Below are 14,662 nucleotides of genomic sequence, written 5' to 3' on the forward strand. Positions count from 1 at the left end.
ACAATCTTAAAACGGCATGGCCATGTGACAGCACCTGCATAAAATGTGCATTTATTTATTTCTCTTCAAAAGGTGAATTTATATTTTTAATGTCGGTGAAGGAAGCAAAGCCCTGCTCTTCCCTCTCTACCAAGATGGCCGCCTTCACACATGAAGCAATGTTACTAATGAGGAAAAGATCAACTGCAGAGAGGCCACAGGCAACACTGATGACTAGTCCTTTGTCATCTGCTCCCTTGTTTTGGAACAGCTTATAGAGCTCAGTTTCTTTTTAAGGTGCTACATGGTAGAATGAGTCGGTCAAGCTGGCGTGTCCAAACCACTTAGGTTTCTCACCGTTAACTTGGATGAACCCTAGACTGCCCCACTTTTACTCCTCCTACTCAGATCTCATGGTATGGGTGACTAAAGGTATCAAGCTACCTAAAGATATTACCATGGATGGGGAACTACTAACTTTTTTGATCAACTTGAGGCTAGACATTCACTTCCTAACTAGGTTTTTATTTTTTTTATTTTATTTTTTTATTTTTTTCAGGTTCCTACAACTTCGCCATTCCTTTTGGGCTCAATTTAGGGACCTGAGAATAGTCAATTTCCTCTGCCTTGGAAGATTTTCTCAGGGTAGAAAACCTTTCCAAAACGCTATTTGTGACCTACAAAGAGCTGTTTAAGAGACCACCAGTGGTAACAAAATGTAGGGATAGATGGGAGGAGGTGGTATCCGACATTTTAAGGGGAGGAATGGGATGATATGTGGGACCACCCCTTCCAACATTTGATTTCTGCAAGGGATAGAGGGTAGGGGGCGTGTTTTACTTTCAGCCAGAACGATTGTTATCTGTATTTGTTGACCATGCTTGGTCTTTGGAGTGGCTTGATGTGTCAAGTACACGCTCCTGTACTGTAATCTTCTTCTCTAGTATCTCAATGTCCACTGTCTGAAAGTCAGTATTTTCACAAAGACAGGCACACTGACATCTGTTAGGACTTGGGAAAGGCATTAATTAGGGAGGGCAACATGGATAGAACCCCATTTTGAGTATTTGTGGAGATGGACAGTGCTGGGTGAGCGTCTGTCTGCTGTAAAGTTTTAGGAATCCTATAGTCTGATGGAAGTCGGTACTGGTTGACATTAAATCCTTCTGCCAGGTGGTGTTAGGACTTTTCATAAAGGGCAAACTTTTTTTTTTTTTCTACAGAAAGTTTTCTGGAGCACTAGATATTCCAAATGGGTGCCCTGTTATTTGGAATAATATTGTTTTTTATGGAGTTATTTATATTTCTTGATGGCAAATTGTCAACAATTTCATTTTATGTAATAACTTTTAATAAAATACAATTAAAGTGTTTACCATTGCTTTATTAATAAAGCGGCATCCTATTTATTTGCCTTTACTGTTGGAATGTTTGAACATTTAAATATTAAAATCTGGTGTAAAATATTTAGTTGTGTGATTCTTATTTTTAATACAAAAGATCCAGTTTGGTTAAATAAGTGACCAATGTACCTGGGGGGGGGAAATGGAATTTAATGCTCGACTTTCTCCCCTTGTCCTTGTTCAAGATCTCAATGAGTGAGAATGCTCCTCTTCCCTAAACAGGAAACATAAGTCAGTCATCCACCATTAAAATAAGCCTTTCCTGAAAAGAAACACAGCTTTCTGAAAATGCTAGCTCCCCAAATTCTGCTGACCATTGGCTTTATTCTGTTCTCAGTCACTAACTCAGAACAAATAAGCACACCAGGAAAGAGTCAGATGTTGATGTCTAGGATATTTGATGACCATTTACAAAGCGTTTGGTAAAGCCCTTTTCAACTGTTTGCCAAGAAGGGAGTTCTTGTGAAACTAAACCCCTCCTGTCCTTCCACAGTTTAAAAATTTTCTTCCAGCAGGAGTTCGAGTCTCGTGTGGTAGGACCCAGATCTTTCATATTTCAGCCTCTCCCTACCTCTTGCATTACTGTTTCCCCTTGACATCATTGTCATCAGTCCTTCTCTTCACATCACAGCCCTCTTTGCGTCAGTCCCCTTTACACTCTTTTTACATCACAGCACCCTCTTTACAGTACAGTGCCCACCTTTCATCATAGCCCCCCTTTACAATACAGCATCTTTTTTTATTTTTTTCTTACTCAGTCCCCCTCCTTATATCACAGACCTTCCCTCTTTACCTCAATGTCCTCAGCCCTCACCTCACATAACTGTCCCTCTCACCTTCACACCGGTGTCCTCTGACACCCCTTCACATCACAGCTCCCTCTCTTTACATCCCAAGTTTCCTTCACCAGACCTTACGTTTACATCACAGTTCCCATCCCTTTCACAGCAGCCCTTTTCTTGTATCCCAGCCCCCTTCAAAGCTTCCCTACCTTGCATTCCATTCCCTTTCACAGTCCCCAAAGAATATGAATAAGCTATTACGCTAATTGGAACCCAACTGGCATTTAACGAGGGCCAGGAGAGTGGTATGAAACACCAGGTGGAGTGGCTGCAGCTCCTCTCAGATTAAAGGAGAAGTCCAACCAAAGCTCGTTTGGCTGGGCTTCTCCTATGGAACACAGGCATGCGCTGACATATATACAGGCGTGTGGCTGACATATATACAGGAGTGTGTGAGGGGGGGGGGACTGACATATATATATATACAGGTGTGTGTGTGTGTGTGGGCAAACAAATATACAGGTGTGTTGGGGTGGCTGACATATATACAGGTGTGTGTGGGGGGTGAACAAATATACAGGTGTGTTGGGGCAGCTGACATATATATATATATATATATATATATATATATATACAGGTGTGTGTTGGGGGGGGGCTGGCATATATAAAGGTGTGTGTGTGTGGAGTAAACAAATATACAGGTGTGGGGGTGGTTGACATATATACAGGTGTGTGTGTGAGAGTGAGAGAGGGGGGGGGGACTGCCATATATACAGGTGTGTGTAGGGGGTGAACAAATATACAGGTGTGTTGGGGTGGCTGACATATATGCAGAGGTGTGTTGGGGTGGCTGACATATATGCAGGTGTGTGTGGGGGGGGGGGGGGGACTGCCATATATACAGGTGTGTGTTGGGGGCTGGCATATATACAGGTGTGTGTGTATGGGGGGGGGGGGGTGAACAAATATACAGGTGTATTGGGGCGGCTGACATATATACAGGTGTGTGTAGGGGGTGAACAAATATACAGGTGGGTTGGGGCTGCTGACATATATACAGGTGTGTGTGTGAGGGGGGGACTGCCATATATACAGGTGTGTGTCGGGGGGGGGGGGGGGGTGCAGATTCAGTAAGATGGCCAATAGGCAAGCCCTGGGGAATGTTAGTGGTCAGGCTCAGGGGGGCCCAGGTCTAAAGATGTGTAAGGGGCCCAAAATGTTCCGCTGGCTGCCCTGCACCTGATGTAGAAGGAGACTTCCTTGCAGGGTGTAGCCTCCCCTTGGAGTCCTAACCATTGCTTGTGACAAGAAGTGACTTCCAAAAAGAAACCCATTTACAACTGCTTACTAAATGACTGCAAATCCGTTATTGAGTTGAATAGCATAGCCCTTCTATTAGGATATGACTACTTCTCAGCAGATCTGAACACATTTCAGATGTTGTTTATTGCCACTAAATCAGAATGGTGCTGTAAACATGTACTTGCTCTTTTGTCTTGCTGCAATATGCATAGTGAATATAAAGGCTATTAGTTGCTAGGATCTCTGAAATAGACCAGGAACCCAAAGGGCTATGTTACATTGATGACAGGGTGGGATCTAGCTTGTCTAATGTGAGGGGGGGAAGAGTATGGGAGGTCAGGGGATAAGGTTAGCAGTGTACAGAGTCAGAACAGGGGCCGCTGGTATCAAGTGATGCTGTATAACTTGCACACATATACCACAGTCCTTGTACCCACAACATTCTACTTACTATATCACAAGTGACAGTGTCGCAAATACCTCAGAATGAAGGATCATTTTTAAAAATGTAAAGGTTTCCTTCGCATATGCTTTTCTGCACAGTAAAATTTCACTTTGATTGTCTGATCTTAAAGAAGAGCTTAAAGTGGTTGTAAACCCTTACAAACCACTTTGACCTACAGGTAAGCCTAGATTAAGGCTTGCCTGTAGGTCCAAGAAATATCTCCTAAACCTATATGGTTTAGGAGATATTTACCTGAAGACAGCCACCGCTGTCAGCGGCGCGCAGGCGCACTGGGTAAGCCGCAGATCGCAGCGATATGCCGCGAGTGTCGGCTCCCGTGCGCATGTGCGGGAGTGACGTCATCGCTGCTCCGGCGAATCACAGCGCCGGAGCAGCGAGACCCACCAAGAAGATGGACGCTCGGAACTACAGGGGACAGCGGTGACTTCGCTGGCTCCTGTGTCAGGTAAGTGACACATAATGGACTACTATGCAATGCATAGTAGTCCATTATGCTTTACCTTTGCAGGGAGACAAAGAGGAAGTAAACCCATCAGGGTTTACTTCCTCTTTAAAGTGTAAGTTCACCTTTACAGAAAAAGGTAAGGTGAATTTACACTGGACGCACTGTACCGGTCCAGGGATTTGAAATCCCCATGGAATTTCTCTCCTCTTCTCCCAAGGTGACAGGACAGGCTACGTGGGTTCTGATTGGTCGGCGCCACCCATGCAACAACGCCAACCAATTAGAATGCTCCTAAACTTACCTTCTGGCAAGGTGAGGCAGCGACCCGATGTGTTAGAGAGGGTGATCGCCACTTTGGGGGGGAGGGGGGGGGGGATGAGGAGGGCCTGTGACTATATCATTTAAAATCGGATGCATCTATGGATTGCAGGGGTCAAGAGTAAGTAACATAAAAAAAACAACATATAGCGGGTTATTTACTGAAGGAAAATCCACTTTGCACTGAAAGCGCACTTGGAAGTGCAGTCGCTGTAGATCCGAGGGGGATATGCAAGGAAAATAGAAAACAGCATTTTAGCTTGCACATGATTGGATGATAAAATCAGCAGAGCTTCCACTCATTTCAGATCTACCCCTTAGCCCTTGTACACACGGTCGGAGATTCCGACGGAATGTGTCCTATCGGACCGTTTTGTCCGATATTCCGACTGTGTGTGGTCTGCATCGAACTTTTCCGTCGTACTATCCGATGGACCAAGTTTTCCAACTTGCCGGTAAAATTTTCCGACAAAATGCTCCTATCGGACATACTCCGATCATGTGTAGCCTACTCCGACGGACAAAGTGCCACGCATGCTCAGATCAAATTCCTAGACCAAAGCTATTGGCTACTAGCCTGAACGTAGTCCCGCCTACTGAAATAACGTCATCACATTATGTACAACTTAATCCGACCGTGTGTATGCAACATCTCTTCTGGAATTAATACGTCTGAATTACTCTGACGGATTTGGTAGTCGGAATCACCGACCGTGTGTACAAGGGCCAAGATTTACAGCGACTGCACTTCCACGTGCACTTTCAGTGCAAAGTGGATTTGCCTTTTGTAAATAACCCCCCATAGAGTGCAACAGCAGGACGTGTCCAGCTGTTCACTTTAGATTCCCCCCTTACAACAAGGTCACCAGAGCCCTCCCCCCCCCCCCCCCCCAAACATCTGGGTTATGTCAGGGCCACAGAGTCTCCACCCCCACCCCTACATCAGGGTCCTTGGGGTTCTTCAGCCTTACCTCGGTCCCCCCCTCTATACATCGGGGTCCCCCAAACCACCCACCTTAAACCAGACCCTCAGTGGCCCTCTCTTATATTAGATTGAAATGTGGGCAGTTCCTGCTAAAGTACACAAATTTTGATCCATCTATGGGCTGGCTGGTTGTAATGAAGTCGCTTTATCGATGTACTTCAGTGCAACAAGCCTGTTTTTATTTCCCATACAATTACTGCCAGCAGCTGTAATCATCATAGGCGTCCACACAGGGTGTGCCGCGAATTCTACCTGATATTTCACCAAAGCTCCCTGATGGGCCTCCAAAAAAAAATGTAAAAAATAGAATAATATAAATAAAAACTACTGACACATCCCAGTGCCCTATTGCAGACATCCCAACCTGCAAAAACAAATTTCGGGGAGACGGAAAACTCATTTCAGGGAGGTGGTGCTCCCTGAATAACTTTTTCAATATTTTTTTTTTCACAGTGCTTCTGGGGAAGTTGGGAGGTATGTGGCAGTGGATGGTGTCGGTAGTTATTTATTTTTATGTATTGTTTTTTTTACAATTTCATTTGTTTTTTTACATTTTTTTTTCACAATGCTTTTTGGGGGGGAGGGGGTTGGGGCAGTGGACAGTGTTGGTAGGGTAGGGCAGGGCAGGGCAGGGGGTGGTGTCAGTATTTTTTATTTTTATTTTTAATTTTTTTTACAATCATTTTTGGGATGCTTTTGTGAGATATCAGGGGTCTAAACAGATCCCTGGCATCTCCCCTATGTGACAGAGAAAGGGACAGAGGACACAGATTCCTCAGTCCCTTTCTCAGCACTGAAGATGAATGAACAGGCGACAGAGGCTACTGTTCATAAACTGAGCACACACAGTTTACTCTGCTCAGTTATCACAGGAGCAATCTTGCTCACTGTGTCCAATTCCTGACAGAACCCCCCCCAGCAGCCGGCAGAAGAGAGGGGGGGGAAGATGGCTATGGCGGGGGGGGGGGGACAAAGAAGGACACTGAGGGGGCCAGAGGAGAACGGGGGGGTTGGAGAAGGACACAGGGGGCTGGAGGAGAACGGGGGGTTGGAGAAGGATATGGAGGGGCCGGGGGAGGAGCACACAGAACAGCTGGAAATGATCGGCGTGACGGGAGGGACAGCTGTGAACATCGATCTCCCTGTATAGCTTTTTCTCTGACAGCCGCTTCTCCTCTCCCTCTCGCGGCTGTCAACTAAAAAGCTATACAGGGAGATCGATGTTCACAGCTGTCCCTCCCGCTGCACCGATCGTTCCCGGAAGATTATGAGGCACTTGTGAGTGTGCAGGAGCCGCCACAAAAATGTGGGAAACTCCCGCACCTCGCAGGAGACTTGGGATATCTGCTGTTAACACCAATCTCTGCCCTACTGACACCATCCACTGCTCTTCTGACTGTCACATATACAGTATGTGTGTACACGTGTGTGTATATATACTATTTGAGCTTTGAGGCACACACACCCTAATGCAATAGGCTGTGCACACGTATGGTAATCCTATTCTAACGGTGGAGAAATTTCCTACTGTCAGAAAACAATAGCGCAGTAAGAGGGATTCCCCATTAAGACTGTGTTGATGGGGAATTTAAACAATTTCCTTTCCTGCAACCTATGGTTGTGTATGGCTTGCAGAATTTTCTTTTCTGCAACCATGGATTATAGGGAAGAAAATTGCTCAATGCCCCCCCATCAGCACAGTCTGTTGGTGGTGGAATCACTCCCACAGCACTATTGAGTTCTGCGGACAGGAAGCCTTCCAGCTGGCAGAACACTGATTGCTGCCGACGGCAATCACATCACAAGCTTCAATGTCAAGCAAATGTCAAGCTTCAAAAAAGCATCAGCGAAGCATTAAAAACACATTGAAAAAAAGCATTTTGAAGTGGTAGGCACTTTAATCTGTGTTGAAGTCCAACCAAGTGTGAATGAGCCCTAAAGCGCCTACCGTTTTTTGATTTGCCTTTAATGATTCTGTGATGCTTCGCTGGTGCTTTTTATGAAGCTTGGCAGATGTCCTGTGTGTAAGTTGATATCTTATACCTGCAATACCTCCAAAGCAAAGTTAAAGCTGAATTAAAGCCTCTCAAAAGCTGCAGGTGCTTCAAGCGAGCTTTGTCATAGACTTCTATGGAGGCTTTGAAGCACCACTAAAGCGACATGAGGTATAATTTTTGAAGCAAAGCAAATGCAAGTTGTAAATAGGACTGTAGGCTAACTATTTTATTTAGTGACAGTGCTTAGTGCTTTGACTGGCATTAAGAGAGCTTAAAAAAAAAAAAAAATAAAAAAATAAAAACGTGTCCAAAGCCATGAAGTAAGTGTACATGAGCCCTTAGACCTCATACAATCGGAAGCCACGCAAACTCTCTCCAGGGCCTGTGGCTTCAGTGCTCCTGTAATAAGACCCTATCTCAGGCAAGTAGTTAGAAATGCATATAATCATGGCCAGATCCTCCATCCAAGTCTAAGGTCGCGTACACACGCGCGGACTGTTCGCCCAACTTTGTCCGCTGAACAGTGTTTGGGCGGACAGTCCGCTCGTGTGTGGGCTTTCAGCGGACAGTTTCAGCGGACAGTTTGACGAACAAGGTTTTTCGGAAATTCCGTAAAACTGTCCGCTGAAACCTTGTTTGAGCGAACAGTCCGCCCGTGTGTAGGCTTGTTCGTCAAACTAAGTTCCGCGCATGCTCAGAAAGGATTTACACGCCGAAAGTTATAATGCAGTGTATAGGACGTCGTATTTTTCGTCCCGTCGTACGTGCCGTTCACGTCATCACGCACGGTTTCAGTAAACTGTTCGTTCGTCGTGTGTGGCCATGTCCGTCCATGCTAATTTTGAGCGGACTGTTTGCCGAAACTGTTTGACGGACAAAGTTGGGCGAACAGTCCCCGCGTGTGTACGCGGCCTGAGATGAAAGCGAGACAATAGGAGGTGGGCTGAGGGCAATGGAAAAATCACAAAATAAGTCTGTGGACTCTGTAACCAAAATTTTCCTCATTGCGGAGTTTGACTTGCCTTCTGTGTGGAGGTGTCCATTTTGATGGGGAAGCAGACATCCCAACCTGCAAAATCTAATTTCAGGGAGGTGGCAAACTCATTTCAGGGAGGTTTTGCGCTTCTGATGAAGCCCCCCCCCCCCAAAATGAAATGCAGCCTTACCGTGCCCATCCAGCTCCTTTTGCATTGTGGAAGAAGGTGAAGAAATCATACTGCAAAACCAGGAGAAACAGAAAAGGGAGGAAGAAGAAAGATGGAAACACATCACAAGTGAATTAAGGGCTGCCAAGACATACAGGTTGTCATTCGTTACATTTCAATAGTTCTGTGAAAAAAATAAACTGCAATGTCACTCACAGTGCACACCAGCAGCCATGCATTTAGTGCAGCTTGTTGGTAGAATTTCCCTAAGGCCTCTTGCACATGCACTCCTTTTTGAGCATATACTTTTTCAGACTTTGTTTTATATGTATTTGCATGTATTTTTGCGCATATGCGTTCACGAAAATTTGCGCAAACTTATTCTCACGTTCTTATTCTGCAGTATGTAAATGGACATTTGCACACATTTGCTTCATGAGCCGTGAATTACCCGCTGGCCGACTGGCTCTTGCCGATATACTGTACGTCGGCAGAATGACTCTACTGGCCGAAACCCCGTATGGGTACGTTGTGACCTTTAAGAGCCGCCTGAGGGTGCGCGCGGGCCCGCTCCACGGTGAGGGACCTGATGTGCATGGCTGGTGGGCATGATCGCTGCCAGCCACGCACGATCGTGGGCACGAGAGCCCGCATGGGGATTTGTGTGTGTGTAAACACACAAATCTCCATTCTGTCAGGGGAGAGGAGACATATAGTTTGTTCCTACTAAGTAGGAACAACGATATGTCTCCTCCCCCAGTCAGTCCTATCCCCATACAGTTGGAACACACATTTAACCCCTTGATCGCCCCCTAGTGTTAACCTCTTCTCTACCAGTGACATTTACACAGTAATCAGTGCATTTTTTTTAGCTCTGATCGCTGTATATATATGTCAATGGTCCCAAAAATGTGTCAAAAGTGTTCGATCTGTCCGCCGCAGTACCACTAAAATTTTCAGATCACCGCCATTACTAGTAAAAAGTAAATAAATAATAAAAATGGCATAATTCTTTCTCATAGTTTGTGGACTCTATAACTTTTGCGCAAACAAATCAGTATGCGCTTATTGCGATTTTTTTTATTAATTTTTTTGCCAAAATTATGTAGAGGACGATATATTGGCCTAAACTGATGAAGAAATTTGTTTTTTAAAAACGTTTTTTGGGGAAATTTATTATAACAAAAACTAAAAAATATTGTTTTTCTTTCAAAATTGTAGCTCTTTTTTTGTTTATAGCGCAAAAAATAAAAACCGCAGAGATGATCAAATACCACCAAAAGAAGGCTTTATTTGTGGGAAAAAAAGGACAAAAATTTTGTTTGGGTATAGCATTGCATGACCACGCAATTGTCAGTAAAAGCGACGCACTGCCAAATTGTAAAAAGTGCTTTTGTCAGGAAGGGGGTAAAATCATCAGAGACTGAAGTGGTTAACCACTTCAGTACCAGGCACTTTTGACCCTTCCTTCCTAGGACAATTTTCAGCTTTCAGCACTGTCGCACTTTGAATGACAATTGCGTGGTCATGTAACACTGTATCCAAACTAAATTGTTGTCAGTTTCTTCCCACAAATACACATTTCTTTTGGTGGTATTTGATCACCTCTGGGGGTTTTATCCTTTACTAAACAAACTAAAAAAGACAGAATTTTTTGAAAACAAAAAAGTTTTTTAGTTTCTGTCATAACATTTTGTTTTCTTCTTCACTGATGGCCACTGATGAGTTGGCACTGATAAGGTGACACTGAGAGACTTTATTGAGGGGGCACTGACTGGCAGCTGTTGGGCACTGATTGGCAGTTGATGGGCACATGTGATGGGGGCTGTGCTGATAATGTACTGATTATCAGCACAGACCCCCCCTCTGATAGGGAGAGCTGCTGATCGGCTCTCCCTGTCAGTGCGAATCGAGGGATGCCGTTACCGGCACTTCCTGATTCACGTGATGATCAGCTGATCACGTGGACCAGGAAGTGCCACGTGATTGGTCGCAGCTGATCACGTGGTAAGAAGCCTCTGTCAGAGGCTCCTTACCACGATCGGATATACAGTGTGTCAGAGTGACACGCCACACCAGCGATCGCCGCGCTGCGTGCTGGCATATTATCCCGCTAGACGTCATATGACTCCCGTCTGTTAATCTGCTATAGGTCGGGCGGGAAGTGGTTAATGACCAAATAATGCAGATTTTTTTATATTTTTCTATTTTTTTACTGAAAAATTCACGCCGCTTGCTTACACGCCTTTGTGCATATGCACACTACAATTAATGGGCTGTATTTTAGCTCAGTGAAAAAAAAAGAAAGCTGTACTGAGCTTTTTCAAGCTGCAGTGTGCAAGAATCCTAAAAGCTTCAACAATTCTGCTTCATTAAAGCAGTTAATTCAAAATTGAATATTTGATCAAAATACTTTTTAAAACTTAGCCCTGAGTTGGTGAATATTTCTTTAATTTTATATTTTTAAATGTATATTTAATATAATGCAAAATTGACCTGAATATACAGTTAGGTCCAAATATATTTGGACACAGATGCAATTTGCATACTTTTGGCTCTGTATGCCACCAGAAGAAAAATGAAAACAAAACAATCCAAATTAATTTGAAGTGCAGACTTTCAATTTTAATTCAAGGGTTTGAACACAAATATCAAGTACACATTTTAGGAATTGCAAACCATTTTTATACAGTCCCCCCAATTTCAGGGGCTCAAATGTAATTGGACAAATGAATATAATCAGAAATAAAATTTTCATTTTTTAAAATTTTGTTGAGAACACTTTACTGGCAATTACTGCCTGAAGTCTGGAACCCATAGACATTACCAAAGACCAGGTTTCCTCCTTTCTGATTCTTTGCCAGGTTCTAACTGGAGCTGTCTTCAGTTGTTCTTTGTTTGTTGGTCTTTCTGTCTTTAGTTTTGCCTTCAGCAAGTGAAATGCATGCTCAATTAAGTTGAGATCAGGTTATTGACTCGACCATTGCAGAATATTCCACTTCTTTTCCTTCAAAAGCTCCTGGGTGGCTTTTGCAGTGTGTTTTGGATCATTGTCCATCTGCACTGTGAAGCGCCGTCCAATCAATTTTGCTGCATTTGGCTGAATCTGGGCTGACTGTATATCTCTAAACTCTGCAGAATTCATCCGGCTGCTTCTGTCTTCTGTCACATTATCAATAAACACCAATGACCCAGTGGCACTGGAAGCCATGCATACCCATGCCATCACACTGCCTCCACCATGTTTTGCAGGTGACATGTGCTTTAGATTATGAGTTGCTATTCCAAGCCTTCTCTACACTTTTTTCTTCCCGTCTATCTGGTACAGAATAATCTTAATTTTATCTGTCCAAAGAATGCTTTTCCAGAACTGGTCTGGCTTTTTTAGATGTTTTTTGGCAAAGTCTAATCTGGCTTTTCTATTCTTCAGGTTTATGAATGGTTTGCACCTTGTGGTGAACCCTTTGCATTTGCTCTTTTGAAGTCTTATCTTGGTTGTAGACTGTGACAATGATATGCCCACCTCCTGGAGAGTGTCCTTCACTTGTCTGAATTTTTCTTTTACCATAGAGAGGATCCTGCGATCATCTACCACTGTTGTCTTCTGTGGATGTCCAGGCGTTTTTATCTTGCCAAGCTCACCAGTGCGTTCTTCTTTCCTCAGAATGTACCAAAGTGTTGATTTGGCCACTCCTAATGTTACTGCTATCTCTCTGATGGATTTGTTTTGTTTTTGAAGCCTTACAAAGGCCTGTTTCACTTGAATGGGCAGCTTCTTTGAATGCATGATGACTGACCTGCACAGAGCCCTGACCTCAACCTGATAATACATCTTTGGGATGAATTAGAGCAGAGACTGTGAGCAAGGCCTTCTCATCCACATCAGTGCCTGACCTCAGAAATGCATTTCTGGAAGAATGGTCAAACATTCCCATAGACACACTCCTAAACCTTGTGGGCTGCATTCACAGAAGAGTTGAAGCTGTTATAGCTGCAAAGGGTGGGCCAACTCAATATGGAACCCTACAAACAAAGACTGGGATGCCATTAAAGTTCATGTGCGTGTAAAGGCAGGCGCCCCAATATTTTGACAGTATAGTGTACAGCCGTAGCCAGAAGTTTTGAGAATGACACAAATATAATTTTTCACAAAGTTTGCTGTTTCAGATCTTTTTCTCAAATGTTACTATGGTACACTGAAGTATAATTACAAGCATTTCATAAGTGTTAAAGACTTTTATTGACAATTACATTAAGGCCCCTTTCACACGAACGATCCGTTCAGGCCCGCCTGTCAGTTTTTCAGGCGGACCTGAACGGATGCTCCATAGAGGTCTATGGAGCAACGGATGTCAGCGGTGACATGTCCGCTGACATCCGACCCGCTCCGATCCGAAAAAGTGTGATGGAGGAAAAAGCTATTTTTCCATCCGTCATTGGATCGGATCGGGTGACGATGGACACTGCGGTCCATCGTCATCCGATCTCCCATAGGGGAGAGCGGCGCTGTGACAGGTCTGTCCCTGAGCAGTGTGCAGAGACGGACCCGTCATCTTCTGCTCAGCAGAGATAGCTCCGGCGATCCCCGCTGAGCAAGCGGACATCCACGGGGCGGATCAGCACTGATCCGCCCCGTGTGAAAGGGGCCTAAGTTTGTGCAAAGAGCCAATAATTGACCCTTCTTTTTCCAAGACCCCTGCAATTTGCCCTGGCATGCTGGGCCATATCCTGACTGATGGCAGCCAATTCTTGCATAATCAATGCTTTGAGTTTATTTGTGGTCAATCCTTTTCGCCTGGAGGATTGACCACAAGTTCTCAATGGGATTAAGGTCTGGGGAGTTTCCTGGTCATGGACCTAAAATTGTGATATTCTATTCCCCAGGCCACTTAGTTATCACTTTTGCCTTATGGTAAGGTGCTCCATCATGCTAGAAAAAGCATTGTTCCTCACCAAACTGTTCTTGGATGGTTGAGAGAAGTTGCTCTCAGAGGATGTTTTTGTACCATTCTTTATTCATGGCTGTGAACACATGAAGGGTCAGGATGCTTTACTTTTGGCATGATACAGGACTCCTTTTCTTTTCCAGACAAGGTTTTTTCCTGATGCCCCAAACAATCTGAAAGGGGATTCATCAGCGAAAATGACTTTACTCAAGTCCTCAGCAGTCCAATCCATGTACCTTTTGCAGACTATCAGTCTGTCCCTGATGTTTTTCCTGGGGAGAAGTGGCTTATTTGCTTCCCTTTTTGATATCAGACCATCCTCCAAAAGTCTTTGCCTCACTGTATGTGCAGATGCACGCACACCTGCCTGCTGCAAATCCTGAGCAAGCTCTGTACTGGTGGTGCCCCGATCCCGAAGCTGAATCAACTGTAGGACACGGTCCTGGCACTTGTTGGACTATCTTGGGCACCCTGAAGCCTTCTTCACAAACACAGTGGACATTTTTTTTTATGGAATTAAGTTGATTTTTATGGCAAAGAGGGACTTTGCAATTAGTTGCAATTCATCAAATCACTTTTCATAACATTCAGGACAGGAGTATATGCAAATTGCCATCATAAAAACGGAGGCAGCAGACTTTGTGAAAATGAATATTTGTGTAATTCTCAAAACTTTTGGCCACAACTGTATATACAAACCAATGGGAGTGCCAAACAAATATCCAAGAGTCAAAGGTTTTTAATAATAAAATAAAATAAAAAATGATTCGTGACAGAAAAAAAGCCAACATGTTTTGGAGGCTAAAATACCCCCCTTTGATCAGGGCTTGGGACTTTTGACTGTGCTTAAACAGACACAGGTAAGTAGATATCTATAGATCTGAACTGTGATTT

At 44.1% G+C, this 14,662-nt stretch overlaps 1 protein-coding gene across 2 annotated transcripts in view; it reads left to right on the forward strand.

The window, feature by feature from the left end:
• Window positions 1–14,662, forward strand: part of AFG2A (AAA ATPase AFG2A) — a 595,306-nt gene that overhangs the window by 15,032 nt on the left and 565,612 nt on the right. The window lies entirely within an intron of this gene.

The sequence above is a fragment of the Lithobates pipiens genome, unplaced genomic scaffold (genome assembly GCF_037356315.1).
Source record: "Lithobates pipiens isolate NorthernLeopardFrog02 unplaced genomic scaffold, aLitPip1_a1.2 Scaffold_13, whole genome shotgun sequence".
Lineage (NCBI taxonomy): Eukaryota > Metazoa > Chordata > Amphibia > Anura > Ranidae > Lithobates > Lithobates pipiens.